This window comes from Neoarius graeffei, chromosome 12, assembly GCF_027579695.1.
Source record: "Neoarius graeffei isolate fNeoGra1 chromosome 12, fNeoGra1.pri, whole genome shotgun sequence".
Taxonomy (NCBI): Eukaryota; Metazoa; Chordata; class Actinopteri; order Siluriformes; family Ariidae; genus Neoarius; species Neoarius graeffei.
The window spans coordinates 40,323,802-40,340,110 of record NC_083580.1 but is presented as its reverse complement, the minus strand read 5'-3'; positions in this window follow the sequence as shown (position 1 = coordinate 40,340,110).

Below are 16,309 nucleotides of genomic sequence, written 5' to 3'. Positions count from 1 at the left end.
TGCTTGTTTTTTTTTCTCCTCAGTCTGTAAAATAGAAGTTTCAAGGATTTCGCTCCAGCTTCATAATAGCATTGTTTTGTAAATAATTTTTCTGTGGGCGGCACGGTGGTGTAGTGGTTAGCGCTGTCGCCTCACAGCAAGAAGGTCCTGGGTTCGAGCCCCGGGGCCGGTGAGGGCCTTTCTGTGTGGAGTTTGCATGTTCTCCCTGTGTCCGCGTGGGTTTCCTCCGGGTGCTCCGGTTTCCCCCACAGTCCAAAGACATGCAGATTAGGTTAACTGGTGACTCTAAATTGACCGTAGGTGTGAATGTGAGTGTGAATGGTTGTCTGTGTCTATGGCTACGTTTACATTTCAGCGGATCATCAGATTAACGTTCTTAAAACGATTCACGTTTACACTAAAACCGTTAGCCGTGCACACAGCAACACCAATACGCGGATACGCTCGGCTCCGCAGGCATCCTGCGCTCCAAATCACTCCACCCTGAACAGCGAGTGCCCTCTGGAGGGTGCGCACTCCGGCCCTGCGCAGCTCACAGAGTGCACGAGTGAAGTGAACAAGCCACGATTCGGGACTGAGCCGCTGTGTGTGTGATCCCAGCGCATATCACTTATTACTTGCAAGTGGAAGGATGGCAAGCCTAAAGACAATCATAACTACACAGTGGGCAGTATTTGCATCAGTATTTGCAGTATTTTCATACTTTTATACTCTTTAATGAAAGGTGATACAAGGCGGAAGTCCGCGCCGTTTTTCAGCAGTCGCGTCACATGACCAACGCCAGCGAATCAGGAAGGTGGATGTCACAGTGACGTTGTCCAATGAGACGCCAGCTAGAGCTCAGCACAGCGTATTCGCGTATTCTGAATGTTTACACAGCACCGGAGCTGATACGATCTAGATTGAATACGTGGACGCTGGCGGATTCCCGTTTCCCCGCTTTTCCAGGGGGGTTAATGTAAACGGACAGTGCATCCGCGAAGAAAACGAGACAGATACGGTCTAGTGTAAACGTAGTATATGTGTCAGCCCTGTGATGACCTGGCGACTTGTCCAGGGTGTACCCCGCCTTTCGCCCGTAGTCAGCTGGGATAGGCTCCAGCTTGCCTGCGACCCTGTAGAAGGATAAAGCGGCTAGAGATAATGAGATGAGATTTTTCTGTATTTCTTGCATATTGATTTCATCTATTTCTTTCCTTATTTTTATAATGCTTGATTTAGTCTCCTCTGCTAGAGAGTTGACATGGTCTCTCTGTAACTGTTTTAATCTATCCTCCAAATTCTGAAGCCTTTATTTTCTTAAATTTTTTTTATGAGAAGTAATGGCTACTATTTTTCCATTGATTACCGCTTTGAGTGCATCCCAGAGCACGGATGACGACACCACACCATTGTCATGTAGATCTAAGTATGACTTTATTTCCTCTTTTAACATTTCTTTTGTCTTTTGGTTATTTAAAATATTCGAATTTAGTCTCCAGAGTGTAGATCTTTGTTTACTATTGAGATACACTGACATATATGTAGCTATGGTCTGAGAGAGTGACAGGGCCAATCTCGCATTGTTTAATTTTATGAAAGTCCCTATGAAAAAATCAATCCTGGAGTAAGTTGTATGAGGAAAGGAGTAATGAGTATAGTCTCAACTAGATGGATACATTTCTCTCCAGACATCTATAATGCAAATTTCCTTTATTCAGGCATTTATCTCTTTGCTAATTCCTTTGGGATCTGAATTTCCCCTCAAAGAGTCCAGTCTTGGATTTAGATGTATATTGAAGTCTCCTCCACAGACTAAAATCCCCTGACTTTTTGTTACCATTAGTTTAAATATTTGTTGATTACTCACTACTGGGGGTGGGCGCTGGATAAACGTTAAGAAAACTTACTAGGGTTCCTTCTACTCTCCTGATTATTAAAATAAATCTTCCCTCTGTCCCTGACTTCTGATATATATATTCATAGTTCACAGCACTTGATATCAGTATATCCACTCCCCTCCGGTGCCCTGATTTGTATGATAAGTATACATGTTTAAAGCCCATTTTGTTTAATTTTGCATGCTCAGTATCACCTAAGGTGGGATTCCTGCAGAAGAGCAATTTGGGTTTTGTCCATCTTTAACTTTGACAGAATCTTCCCTCTTTTAATTGGTTTGAGTACCCCAGTGACATTAAAAGATGTTACTCTTATAGGTCTAGATTGCATTTAAGTGGCTTAACATCAATCCCTTTTTGTAAACTTGGAAAGCTTTCCTCTCACTGAAAGAACTGGCAGAAAGTAAACAACAATTGAACATTGAATAGATATATTACAAAAAATAATTTTGCCATTTCTCCAAATGTGACTTCCAATACTGAGGTCTCTTCGATGACCCTCCCTGAGCCATTTAAAAACAGCTCCAAGGGAAAACCCCTCTCTTGAGTCTGACAGAGGGGGCCCCTGCTGGAGATAGCTGCACCAAAAAGTCCCCTTGTGTCCACTTCATTATTACACTATATATCTCCCAAATTAAAGATATGTCTTATTAATCAACAACTGTATCAATAACTCCCTCATCACAGCCATCAGAACAGGTCAGCTGGGTGTCCTTTGAGGGGAGAACACTTTAAACAGAAGTTCAGATTTTTAAGTTGCAGGTGTTGAGGCTCTTCTAAATGATTGCAGTTTCTCCTTGTAGCTCATTGCTTATGTGGTGCAGGGTGTGTGTTCCTCCACTCACTGGTTGGCTTTCTCCCAGGTCAACTGTTGCACCTGCTCCATCAGTGTCTCTAGGGGTTTGATGACCTCCAGGGTGAATCCTCTCCTTGACAGGTCCTGGGTTGCCTCTTCCACAGTCTCCTCATCAAACCTGATTCTTAACCATGCTGGATACAGGGTTTGAAACTGAATTTATCAGACTTTCACAGCCCTCTGTACTTCTGTGTATTATCTGCACTTTTGAAGAATGCATGGGGCATAGTTATCCAAATTTATTTGCTTCTCTTGTTAGGTAAAACCTTTCTTTTGCCATGCCTGGCAGAGTACAGCCTCCTTCATTTGGAAGCTCAAAAACTTTGCCAAGATGGCTCTCAGTTGTGCATTCTCCGGTGGTTGGGGACTGAGTATGTGGTGGGCTTGTTTGATTTGAAGGGGATTTTCATCTGGTATTTCAAGGTTTCCCTGAGCAATTTTTCCACAAAACAGAACATGGATGTGGACTCCTTTTCTGCGCCTTTGGGAACTCCATATATTCTAACATTCTTGTGCCTGAAGCAGCACTCCTGGTCTGTTATTTTAGAGTCTAGATTGACTTGTAGCATCAGCATTTCTTTAAGAATGTCTACAGCATCTTGGATTCTTTCCTCAGCTTTCATTATTTGCTCCTTGGCTTCAGCCAGTCTGGTGTTTTGTCTTCACTATTTCTCCCTTAATGTCCAAGTTGCCCCTTATTATCCTGGTGAAAGCTTCTCAGCTCCTGCAGAATCAGCCCTAAATCAACAGTCTCTTCATGAGGCATTTATGCTTCACTTACTTGTTTTTCTAGCCATGTTGCTAACGTTAGCTAGTGAATGGCTTTGGAGTTGCTTGGTTCCTTCTTCGTGTATTTCTAGTTGCTTTGTATTCTTTTTTTGCTTTTTAATCTGGTTTCTATTCACCCCCTTCTAATTCGTTTTAAGTTTAGGAGAAAGTTCACTTTTTTAAGGGGGGGTTATCGTGAACTAACCGGGGACAGTCGGGAAAGCCCTTTCTATGCTGCCATCTTGACTGTGTTCCGGCCAGAAGTCCCCAGAAGCAGTGATTAATATTAAAGATTCATCAAATAATGAAAGATGAGGAGAGAATCCAAGATCCATCATTATGTGGGATACCATAAGGAACAAACTGATGAACTTGCCAGTAATGCCTGGTTCAATATTTCATCCAGATTCTCAGGATATGCTGGTTAGGGCTGAATGCTGTATTACAATGAGGGGAACCATCCAACAGACTCACCACAAGCCAGCCCTGGCACTGAAACAGGGGTTCAGAGCACCTCAAAACTCCTAAAACTGTTCGGAGCAGAGCTTTCATGCACATGGTCATTATTCTGCCACAAACCCCCAGAGGCGGCATCAGTCTCGAGGGGGAGGTCAATATACAGTACCAGTCAAAAGTTTGGAAACTCCTCTAATTCAGTGGTTTTTCATTATTTTAAAATTTTCTGAATTGTAGATTAATACTAAAGTCATCGACATTATGAAGAAATATATATGGAATTATTTGGTAAACAAAAGTGTTAATCAAACCAGAATATGTTTTATATTTTAGATTCTTCAAAGTAGGCACCTTTTGCTTAGATGACAGCTTTGCACATCTTGGCATTTTCTCAGTCACCTTTACGAGATAGTCACCTGGAATGGCTTTCAGTTTACTGCTGTGCCTTGTCGAGTTAATTTCTTGAATTTCTTGACCTCTTAATGTGTTTGAGACCATCAGTTGTGTTGTGAAGAGGTAGAGTTGGTATACAGTGAATGGCCCTATTTGAGTACTGTTCTAATCCATATTATGCCAAGAACTACTCAACTAAGTAAAGAAAAATGACAGTCCATCATTACTTTAAGAAATGAAGGTCAGTCAATCCAAAAAAGTTTGGGATGAGTTGGACCGCAGAGTGAAGGCAAAGCAGCCAACGAGTGCTCAGCACCTCTGGGAACTCCTTCAAGACTGTTGGAAAACCATTTCGAGTGATTACCTCATGAAGCTGATTGAAAGAATGTCAAGAGTATGCAAAGCTGTAATCAAAGCAAAAGGTGCCTACTTTGAAGAATCTAAAATCTAAAACATTTTGGTTTGATTAACATTTTAAAGTTTACTAAATGATTCCTTACGTGTTACTGCATAGTCTGGATGACTTCAGTATTAATTTACAATGTAGGGAAAAAAATAAATAAAAACATTGAATTTGAAGGTGTTTCCAAACTTTTGACTGGTACTATAGGAACTCAAGCAGGCATGCAAGCTGCAATGGCAGTCCTGCACAGGGGTCTAGGGCTAGCCATTGAGTGTCCCTCCTAGCTTTCTCAGGCCAGTTGGGAGAGAATTGTTAGATCCATGGGTTTTATCAACAGTAGCTCACAGGGATCAACTGCAGTTTCAGTAACAACCCTCCATTTTCAGGGGTCCAATCAACTATTGTCAAGGATCCACTACTAGAGTCTGTATTAGTGGAAGAGGTCCAGGGTCTAAACAGGAGTCATTTCAAAAGATTTCTCCCAGCACAGAGCAAACTGGGTTTTACTCCCCCTGTTTCATAGTTTCAAAAAAAGATGGTGGTCATCAGCTTGTTCTTGAGCTCAGGTGCCTCAACTGATACCTAAAGGTACTTCCGTACAAAATGATTCAATAGTAATGCAGTCCATCAGGGCAAGGTAGTGGTATATATGCCACAGTTTTAAAGATGCATATTTCCATATCCTGATTTTGTCCATAAATCACTTTTTTTTCCCCCTTCCCCAAAAGATTTTCCAGTTTCAGGTTCTGCCATTTGGCCTGTCACTGGCACCAAGGATCTGTACTTGTGTGGTCTCAGCTGTATTATCATCCCTTGAGTTACAGGGTCTCAAAATCATGCTGTATTTAGATGACTTATTCTGTGCCCCCTGTCTGGATCGAGTAATCTAGGACACAGAAATGGTGCTAGCTCATGTGAAGTCCTTGGGCTTTACAGTGAATTAGAAGAGCAATCTGACCTCAACAAGTGAAATTTCTTGGCCTCCACTTTGATTCTGTGATAATGGATGCATGTCTCACTCCTTAGAAGATAGACAGATAGTTTGGAGAAAGTATTAAGTCACTTCCAACTAGTGAAGTTGGTGACTGGTCACAGGGTCCAGAAACTGCTCAGATTGATGGCAGCAGCATCAGTGGTAATTCCCTTGGGTCTGCCAAGGGCACATTCCATACAACAACCCTGAATGTGAGCCCTACTCCCCTGGAGGTACAGGGACTTTCTTCTCAGAGAAACCCCACTGGGGGATCTTCCTCACAGAAGATCATTAATCACAACAGATGCATTGCTGACAGGCTGGGGAGCCATCTGGAAGGGGAGGACAGTGAGGGCCCTGTGGTCTTCAAAACATTTAAATGTGCTTGAACTGAGGGCCATTCATCTTGCTCTCAGGAGTTTGCTGCCATTCATACATCACAAGCATGTGCTTGTAAGAACAGACAGCACCTCTGCAGTGTACCACACAAATCACCAGGGTGGCTGTCTCCAGGTGGCAAGGTTGCTATTGACATGGGTGTGGCCTTGACTTGCCTCTCTGAAGGCAATCCACATCCCCAGTATAGCAAACAGGGCAGCTGACATTCTGTCCAAAACAAGGCCTCCCCTGGGAGAGTGGCAGTTATATCCAGATATTGTGACCCAAATCACAAGAAGGGTGAGACATTCTGGAATGTGGTAATTATAGTCAAATTAAGTTATTGGAACATGGACTGAAACTATTGGAGAAAATATTAGACAAGCGAATCCGTGCAGTGGTAGAAATTGACCCTAAGCAGTTTGGCTTCATGCCAGGAAAGAGTACAATAGACTCGATCTTTATTGTCAGACAACTAGTAGAGAAAAGAATTGAAGTTAACCTGTTGGCATTCTGTGGTTTTGTGGACCTTGAGAAGGCATACAACCATGTTCCTAGGGAAGTAATGTACTGGTGCTTGCGAAGAAAAGGAATACCAGAGAAACTGGTCAGACTGGTCATGGAAACATATATAAGGAGTCAAAGACAGTGGTGAGAACAGCAGAGTGGATGTCAAGAGAGTTCGTGATCAGGGTAGGACTACACCAAGGCTCAGCATTAAGTCCCCTTTTGTTCGCGATCGTCATTGATGTACTGTCAGATCATTTAAGAGCTGAAAATCTGTGGGAGCTGCTTTTTGCAGACGATCTGGTGATTATGGCAGACAGTGCAGGTCAACTGCAGGACAGACTTGTGAGATCGCAGGAGAGTCTGGAAAAATATGGGTTGAAGGTGAATGCTAAAAAGACGGAGGTGTTAGTGTGCAGTAAGAAAGGAGATGAGAATGTTACCATCAGAGACAGACATGGAGAGGAATTGAAGCAGGTAAATTGTTTCAAATACCTGGGATCGCTAGTCGCTGATAGAGGAGGGTGTGAAAAGGAGGTACAAGCAAGGGTGAGTGCCAGCTGGATGAAATGGAAGGAGGTTAAGCCAATTATAACTGACAAAAGGATGCCAATGAGACTGAAAGCAAAGGTCTATACAATCGTAGTCAGGCCAGTGTTGACTTATGGGTCAGAATGCTGGGGCTTAAAGAAGAAAGATAAAAGAAAACTACTAACAGAGATGAGCATGCTCCGAAAGATGCTGGGAGTGACACTGTGTGACAGGCTGAGAAACAAGGAAGTGAGAACAACAGTGATGGGAAGTGTAGTAACAGTAATAGAACAAAATAAGCTCTGCTGGTATGGTCATATTTTAAGGAAAAAGAAAGAGGAGGTGGTGAAACAGGCATGGGAAGAGCCAGTGAGGGGAAAGAGGAGCAGAGAGCGCCAGTTGAAGAGATGGAAAGATGGACTGCGTGAGAGGCTGGAAGAACTAGGGTTGAACGAACAGGACGCCGAGGACAGGCAGAAACAGAGGAGGGGGATCATGGCCACCAACCCCCAACCAGGGGAATAATAAGGTGTTGGCAAAGAAGAAGATTGTGACCCAAATCAGCATTTGATACAGGGTAGCCCAGTTTGATATTTTGGCATCTTTGGAAACAACCCATTGCCTGGAATGATACTCCATCATGGGTCAGAGGGCAGTTTTGGCTTGGATGTGCTGTTACAAAACTGGCTAACAGCTTTGTTATACACTTTTCCCTCTCTCCCTCTGATTCCTCAAGTTCTCTGGAGGTCAGGGAGTGTCATTACTAAGATTTGATTACTAAAGGCCAATTTATGCTGACAACCCAGTCCTCGGTAGGTAGCCCCCCCACCTTCGCAGACGCTCTGCGCGCACCTCCCAAAAATTGTGACCACCGCAGAAGCCTCGCAGACAGCATCGCAGACAAGAGGGCTCTGATTGGTCCACTCTACATCCGCTGTACACGCACTTCTGCTTCCCTACTTTCCCGGTTTGTTTTGTTTTCACGACCGGCATTTTTAAAAACACGAGCAAAGATGGAGCAGCATGAAGAGCGGTTGATTGAGGAAGTACGTACATCTATATGACTCCAGTTCTAGTCATTATAAAAAAAAAAAGTTCTAGTCATTATACTGTAAGTAACCGGAGGATAAACACTCCACTAACCACACCCACCAACTACTCCTAGCGACTTCGCGCCCCCTTGCGTTGTGCCGGTGAATAACATCGCGCACGCCTATTACTCCCCGCTCAACGATAAATTACAACTGTCTGCGAAAAGCCATCTGCGAAAGCCTTGTCGCAAGAGCATGCAGAGGCCTTAAGATGTCGCTGTGGGTGACTGCCTTGGTGTGTTGGTATGCATTGTTGTTTTGTCTTATTTTGTTTGTAAACTCAGTTCACTGCTACAATACTCAAATCTCTTTCACCAGAGAAGAGTTCCTGAACATCAGGGGAACAACTCCAGCAGACTTATTACCGTACCAACTTTTCTAGTGTCATCTGTGGAAATATTGGACATTCTGGTCAAAGGTTCTCTCACCTTTGCTCACTCAGTGAGATGCCAGAGGAGAGGGAAATGCACTGGTGTGCTCATGCGCCTCTATCAGCGTGGACTTCACACTCCGCTACCTGTGATATTTCTCTCTAGTGTGTGGTTATGATGCAAGAAACTGGATGAACTCCAGCTGCTGGAGGGGAGAAATGGGGACTTTCATTCATCTTCTGTTTTATGCTTCATGGAGATGTGGCTATACTGGACTTTGCACTGCAGCTGGCCAGCTTCCACCTTCTCAGAGCAGACCATAACATGGATCTCTCTGGTAAAACAAAGGGTGGTGGAATCTGTTTATGTAAACAGAGGCTGGTGCAGTGATGTCAACGATCCTGCAACACTGTTCTCCTGACCTGGAATCATTTTTCATTAATTGTAAACCCTCCTCCTCCCCCTGTGGGTTCACTTTATTCACTCTGGTAGATGTTGACATTCCACCGCAGACCAATGTGCAGAATGCACAGCGCATGCTGGCCGACCAGATACTGGGTGTGGAGCAGACTAACCCAGATTGCCTAGTTATTGTCCTTGGTGACTTTAACAAAGGTAACCTCAGCCACGAACTACCCAAATACAAACAGTTTATTAAATACCCAATCAGAGAGGAGAATATTTTGGATCACTGCTATACTACAGTCAACAATGCCTATCACACCATCCTCTGTGTTGCACTGAGCCACTCTGACCACATCATGGTCCACCTGATTCCTGCATACAGGCAGAAATTAAAGCTGAGGAAAACTGTAGTGAGGACATCAGAAATATGGAGCAATGAGGCTGCAGAGAACCTTCAGGCATGCTTGGACTACAAACTGGGATGTGTTCAGGAATACTACCAGTAATCTGGATGAGTACACAGAGGCTGCGATGTTCTACATCAGCTTCTGTGAGGATTGCTGCATTCCATTACAAACCAAGGTCAGTTACAATAATGACAAACCCTGGTTCACAGATAAGCTCAGACAGCTAAGATTGCAAAAGGAAGAAGCATTCAGAAGTGGGGACAGGAACAGGTTTACAGGGCGGCATGGTGGTGTAAGTGGTTAGCATGATTGCCTCACAGCAAGAAGGTTCTGGGTTTGAGCCCAGTGGCCGGCGGGGGCCTTTCTGTGGGGAGTTTGCATGTTCTCCCCGTGTCCGTGTGGGTTTCTTCCGGGTGCTCCGGTTTCCCCCACAGTTCAAAGACATGCGGTTAGGTTAATATGGGATAGCCTTGGGCTGAGGTGCCCTTGAGCGAGGCACCTAACTCCCAACTGCTCCCCGGGCGCTGTTGGCATGGCTGCCCACTGCTCTGGGTGTGTGTGTGAGCTCATTGCTCATGTGTGTTTTCACTGCTTCAGATGGGTTAAATGCAGAGAGGAATTTTACAAGTGTGTGATGAATAAAGTTGTGCTTTCTTTCTTTTCTTTCTAAAGAGTCTAAGAACAGGTTTAGCAAGGCAGTCAGTGCGTTTACATGCACATAGAGAAAATCGAATTTCTGCCGTTGCTCGACTGAAATCGAAGCTCTAAATGGCATGTAAACACCTTAGCTAGGCTGAAATTGAACCGAACTTGATTTCTCGCAATCGAGCTACACGACCTAGATTATGCGATTGTAGCCGAGCTACTTAGTGCATGTAAACCCTATTGAGCTACGGAGTCGAGCCGCTTACTTCAGTGCTGCCCCTTCCGGAAGTGACGAGTGACGAGACCACAAGCGGGAAAAACAACAGCCTCGGTCAGCATGACAACGAATCATGACAACGGCATGAATCTTTTCTTTTTGTGGCATTGTTTGCACTGTTAAAATTTAGCTCACTTACTGTATCACCAAATACATCTGTACAGCTGTTGCATAGCTGTGAATTGTGTACATAAACAAGTCACTGTATTTGTGTGTGTGTGTGTGTGTGTGTGTGTATATATATATATATATATATATATATATATATATATATATATATATATGTCCAACATCTGAAGAATGTCAATAAAAACAAAACAATTGAACTTTTTGTGTGTTTATTAAGACATAAGTTAAATTGTAAGCAAAAAAAAAATTTTTTTTTGTAAGCAAAAAATGGACTTTAGAAAAATATTATTGTGCAAAATAAGTTGTCTTACAAAACAGTGGTCTGCGCCGGACAGTTTGTAGCCATACAGTCTGTTAGAGCAAGCCGAACAGCTTGAACACGGAACTGCCAGTGTTGCCAGATTGGGGGGTTTTAAGTGCTTTTTGGAGGATTTGAACATGTTTTGGGCTGGAATACGTCAGCAGTATCTGGCAACACTATAGCTCTTCTTCATGACGACAACCGGAAGTGTACCAACACGATGGGGCGTGTAGCGCCACTTGTGGCTCGGGTGCACAATGCACCTTGCACAATAGCCCGATTTCACTTGTGCATGTAGGATTGGATTTCTCTGGCACCCCTGCTGGGACCCTTTGCTCGATTACCGACAGTAGCTCGATTTGGATGTGCATGTAAACGTACTGAGTGAGAGAAGCTAAATGACTGTACTCTGAGAAACTCCAACACCAGTTCTCAGCCAACGACTGTCTGTCTGGAAAGGGCTCAGACAGATCACTAACTACAAACCTTCAGTCCCCCACTCTGTTAATTGTTGTGTATGTAGATGGATGGAAGTAGATAGTAGGACAGACACGGGCAGTACGATTCATAACATCTTTACTAAACTTCCTCATGCATATTCTTCTTCTTCAAGTTCAAGGTTACTCATTACAATGGAGTAGTACAGCGCCACCTGGACAGGTTAGTGTATTGCACTATACCACATATTCCTCTTTTGTTAGAATAAAACTCGAACAGTAGCACAAGAATCAACTCCATTAGCAATTAGAAATAACAGATACAGTAGCATTAATCTGTGACTCAGCAATACCTCTTCGCTAAGTATCAACCTATAGGAAACATAAATCTTAATACTCATTACTAAATTGCAGGTAAGTATTTATCAAAGCAAAAAACATATTGTAAGGAATTACACTATCAATATCAGTAAAGCAAAGAGTACGTAAGCCTTGTAAACATTGTGCAGACTGTATAAAGATCACAAGTCATAAACAAACAGTATAATGACATTTCATAAACAATGAACATTTTTTTTTGGAACATCACCACATCTTTTCTCTCTTTTTTTTTTTTTTTTCTAAATCACATAATCCTGAAGCCATGCAGGAGCGTGTCGTACTCTCGGTACCCTTAGAGACTGATGCGGTGAGGGCACAGTTTCAGGTTCAGGTGGCTCAGCACCTTGGTTGCTTGGCAGGGGACAAACATCAGCAAGTTGTGATGCTGGGGCAGCAGCACAGGTGGAAGATGAGGGGGCAAGGTGGAAGGCATTCCACACTTTTCCGTTGGACAGCAGGTAAGTGGCAGGACCTTTTTGGGCTACCACTGTCAAGGGTTGGGTAAACTTAGAGTGTCCTTTGGCAATGATTCCAGGTTTGTGGATGCGGACAGCAGAGCCGATCTGGAAGCTGGGTGATTTTGCACCACGCCGTTGGTCTGTGTATTGTTTTGACTTTTGTTGTTTGTTTTGGATGTTTTGTAGCATGTTGGCTTTCTTGGTGCAGGGGCGCATGGAGTGGAGACCTTTGATGTGAAGGGTGGTATTCAGTGGTCTACCATGCAACAGTTCAGCTGGGGACACTGAAGTCACGGCATGTGGTGTGGCTCTGTATGTGTGTAAAAACTCAGTAAAGAAGGCTTTCAGTGGTTTACCTTCAATGTTGGCGGTTTGTAGGCCATCCTTGAAAACTCTGTTAAAGCGTTCAATTTCCCTGTTTGCCTGTGGGTAGTACACAGAGCTGCGACAGTGCTTGATGTTCCGGTCACTAAGGAATGCCTCAAACTCTGCCGACACGAATTGAGGGCCATTGTCAGTGACCAGTTCCTGTGGATTACCCTCTCTGCTAAACACAGTGGCAAGGAAAGTCATAACAGAGGCAGAAGTCACGGTTGAGCAGAAAGCAATCTCAGGCCACCGGCTGTAATAGTCGATGAGAGTAACGGCGAAGCGGCAATCTGCAGGTGCGGTGTGAATAGGGCCAACAATATCCACAGCAACCTTCTCCCAGGCTGCAGTTGGGGTAGGCACCGGCTGTAACGGGGCAGTACGGGTGGTCGCCGTTTTATCGTGCTGCAGGCAGGTGACGCACGATTTGATGGAGGACTCAACCTGCGAATCCATTCCAGGCCACCAGTACAAGTCTCTCAGTCTGTGTTTGGTGCGAACGATCCCTGGGTGTGTGGCGTGAGCAAGCTGGATCATCTTTGCCTGTAGCTGTTGTGGTACCACTACACGGTGAGTGCCACGCACGATGACACTGTTCTGCACAGCCAGTTCATTCTGCACACGGAAGTATGGCACGATGAGGGGGTCCAGGCCTTTTGCTGTACGAGGCCATCCCTTGGCAATGTAGTGTCGCACTTGCTGTAGCACAGGACATGCATCACAGGCACTGGAGAGTTCGTCAGCTGTGACTGCAGCGAAGTCAGGGGACACAGCAGCAACCATCTCCAGCTCCATCTCCTCATGGTCATCTGTGATGGGAAGAGGCAAACGTGACAAGCAATCTGCTGTAACATTTTCATGGCCAGGTTTGTATTCGATGGTGTAGTTAAAACACAGCAGGCGAGCAGACCAGCGAGCTATTCTCATGCCTGCGCGTCCAAGGCCCTTGGTAGTGAGTAGAGTGGTCAAAGGGCTATGATCAGTCCGTAAAGTGAACTGACGGCCCCAGAGGTAAGTACGCCACTTTTCAGTCGCCCAGACGCATGCCAAAGCCTCTTTTTCAACTGTGGAGTAGTTGCGCTCACATGCAGTAAGTGTTCTGGAAGCGAATGCGATGGTCTGTTCTGTGTCGCCCTTCATTTGTGTCAGCACAGCACCGATGCCATAGTCTGACGCATCTGTTGTCACGACAGTTGGCAGGGAAGGATCGAACAAGGCAAGCGCAGAGCTGGTAGCGATGATCTCCTTCACTTTGCAGAAGTTCGCTTGCGCCTCCTCTGACCAATGGAAAGTAGTGGACTGTCGGAGTAGAGCACGGAGAGGTTCCACAAGCATGGCATAGTTGGGAATGAACTTTGAATACCACACAGTCAGGCCCAAAAAGGATTGTAGAGATTGAGCGTCGTGTGGAGGGGAAGCTTGAAACACAGCTAGTACATGGCCAGGGTCTGGATGGAGGCCAGAAGCAGAGATGAGATGCCCAAGGAAGGACAACTCTGTCTTTCTGAAGTGGCACTTTGCAGCATTTAGCTTCAGCCCACTCTCCTGTAAGCAGTGAAGAACGGCGTTCAATCTAGCGTCATGCACTTCCGGCGTCTCCCCACTGACAATGATGTCGTCAAGATAGCACTGCACACCCTTTTGACCAGCCAGGATCTGAGACATCATGCGTTGGAAGGCACTGGGTGCTGAGGCCAGTCCTTAAGGCACCCGTGTGAAACGAAACAGTCCATCTGGCGTTATAAATGCTGTAAGATCTCTGCTGCTTGGATGTAGCTGCACTTGGTGGTATGCGTTTTGTAGGTCAATTGTGGAGAACATTGTAGCACCACGGAGCTCAGTGAAGACTTCCTCGATGTGTGGCAGTGGGTGACTGTCTATCACCACAGCCTTGTTTGGTTCACGTAAGTCCACACAAACACGAATATCGCCTGTCTTCTTGCTCACGACCACCAGCGGCGACACCCAGGCAGACGAGTCCACTCTCTCGATGATCCCATCGGTTTCCAGTCTTTTCAGCTCCTTCGACACCTTGTCGCGCACAGCATATGGGAGTCTGCGTAGCTTCTGCTGGATTGGAGGCACATCTGCACGCACTTTAACTTTGTGTATGAATCCAGTAGCAACGCCCAAAGCACTTGTAGTGTTGACTGTGTGACTCACCACTGGTGCAGCAGGTGTTGCGATATGTCCACCTTGGATGTGAAGGCGAAGTGCAGTGAACAGATCCATTCCGAGCAGTGGTGTGCCATCGGGAACGATGTAGAAGACGGTTTGTGCGCTCTGGTTGCAGTATGTGGCGGTAAGTCGAAGACAGCCCAGCACTGGAATTGGCTTCTTCATGTAGGTCACCAGGCGTACAGTAGGCTTTGAGAGAGGCACGTGCATGAATGACTGTCTGTAGATGCTCTCTGGAAGAATAGAGACTGCTGAACCAGTGTCAACAAGCAACTCAGTGGTAAGTGACTGTCCATCTGCAACATGAAGAGACACTGTACAGGTAAGGCGCTTTGAGACTGCAGCTGTAGGAGCTACATGCAACACCGTAAGGTCTGGAACGGCAACTTCTCGCACTGATTGAGTGGGGGCTGCGCTGCGGCACACTTTACTAAAATGTCCCATTTTCCCACATTGGTTGCATTTTGCATTTTTGGCAGTACATTTGGGGTCGTTTGCTAGATGTGAGTTGGATCCACAACGGTAGCACGTTTTGTGCTGAGAAGTGCGCTGTGTAGGCGCATGTTGGGCTGTGGAGTGCGGCTTGCCTCTGCTCCGACGCTTGTTGTATGCACCGCCGCCCCCTCTCGGCTGCACGAGTCTCACCGTAGCGTCGTGCACAGGAGCGATAGCCTTCACTTCGGCCATGGCGGATTCAATTTGTGTAGCCATTGCGATGGCGTTTTCAAGTTTTAAGTCCGTTTCCAACAGCAAGCGTTCTCTGATCCGTGTAGAGGACGTCTTCTCAATGAACTGATCCCTTATCATATCGTCAGCAAACGTGCCAAAGTCACAGTTAGCTACCAAGTCCCTCAGCGCGGCAATGTACTGCACAGTCGTTTCGCCCGGTCTCTGTGCACGTTGACGGAACTTACTCCTCTCAGCCACGACATTCACCTTCGGCACAAAAAACTTTTTAAGGGAGTCACAGGCGGACTTGTAAGAAGTGCCAGTGTCAGGGAGGGAAAGGAAAATGCGCTGGCCTTCTGTGCCTAGACAGTGAAGCAGTAGCGTGCGCTTACGTTTGTCCGGCATGTCATTAGCAGTCAACGCTAGCAGGTAATTCTCAAACATCTGAATCCAGGTTGTATACAACATTGTAGGCTCACCCGGGGTTTCCAGCAAAGCAGGGGGTTGTGAGATTCCGATAAAAGCCACCCTCGTCGCCAATATGTTGTGTATGTAGATGGATGGAAGTAGATAGTAGGACAGACACGGGCAGTACGATTCATAACATCTTTACTAAACTTCCTCATGCATATTCTTCTTCTTCAAGTTCAAGGTTACTCATTACAATGGAGTAGTACAGCGCCACCTGGACAGGTTAGTGTATTGCACTATACCACATTAATGACTTGTGCCTGGCCAACCAACTGAATGAGTTCTACTGTGGCTTTGAAAGACAATGGGACTGTCCTGATAACATCCCCCATGACTCCACACTCCAGCCCACTACCCCCACCTCTACTGCTGCCGAGGCCTCTCTACAACCTCTCACCCTGGAGGCCCATCCACCCACCACCACAGCCTCAACTCTCTCCATTCTGGAAAGGGACGTCAACAAGCTCTTTAAGAAGCTGAACCCTTGCAAAGCAGCAGGTCCTGACTCTGTCTCACCATTTACCCTGAAGCACTGTGCTGATCAGTTGTCTCTGGTGTTCAGACATCTTCAACACCTC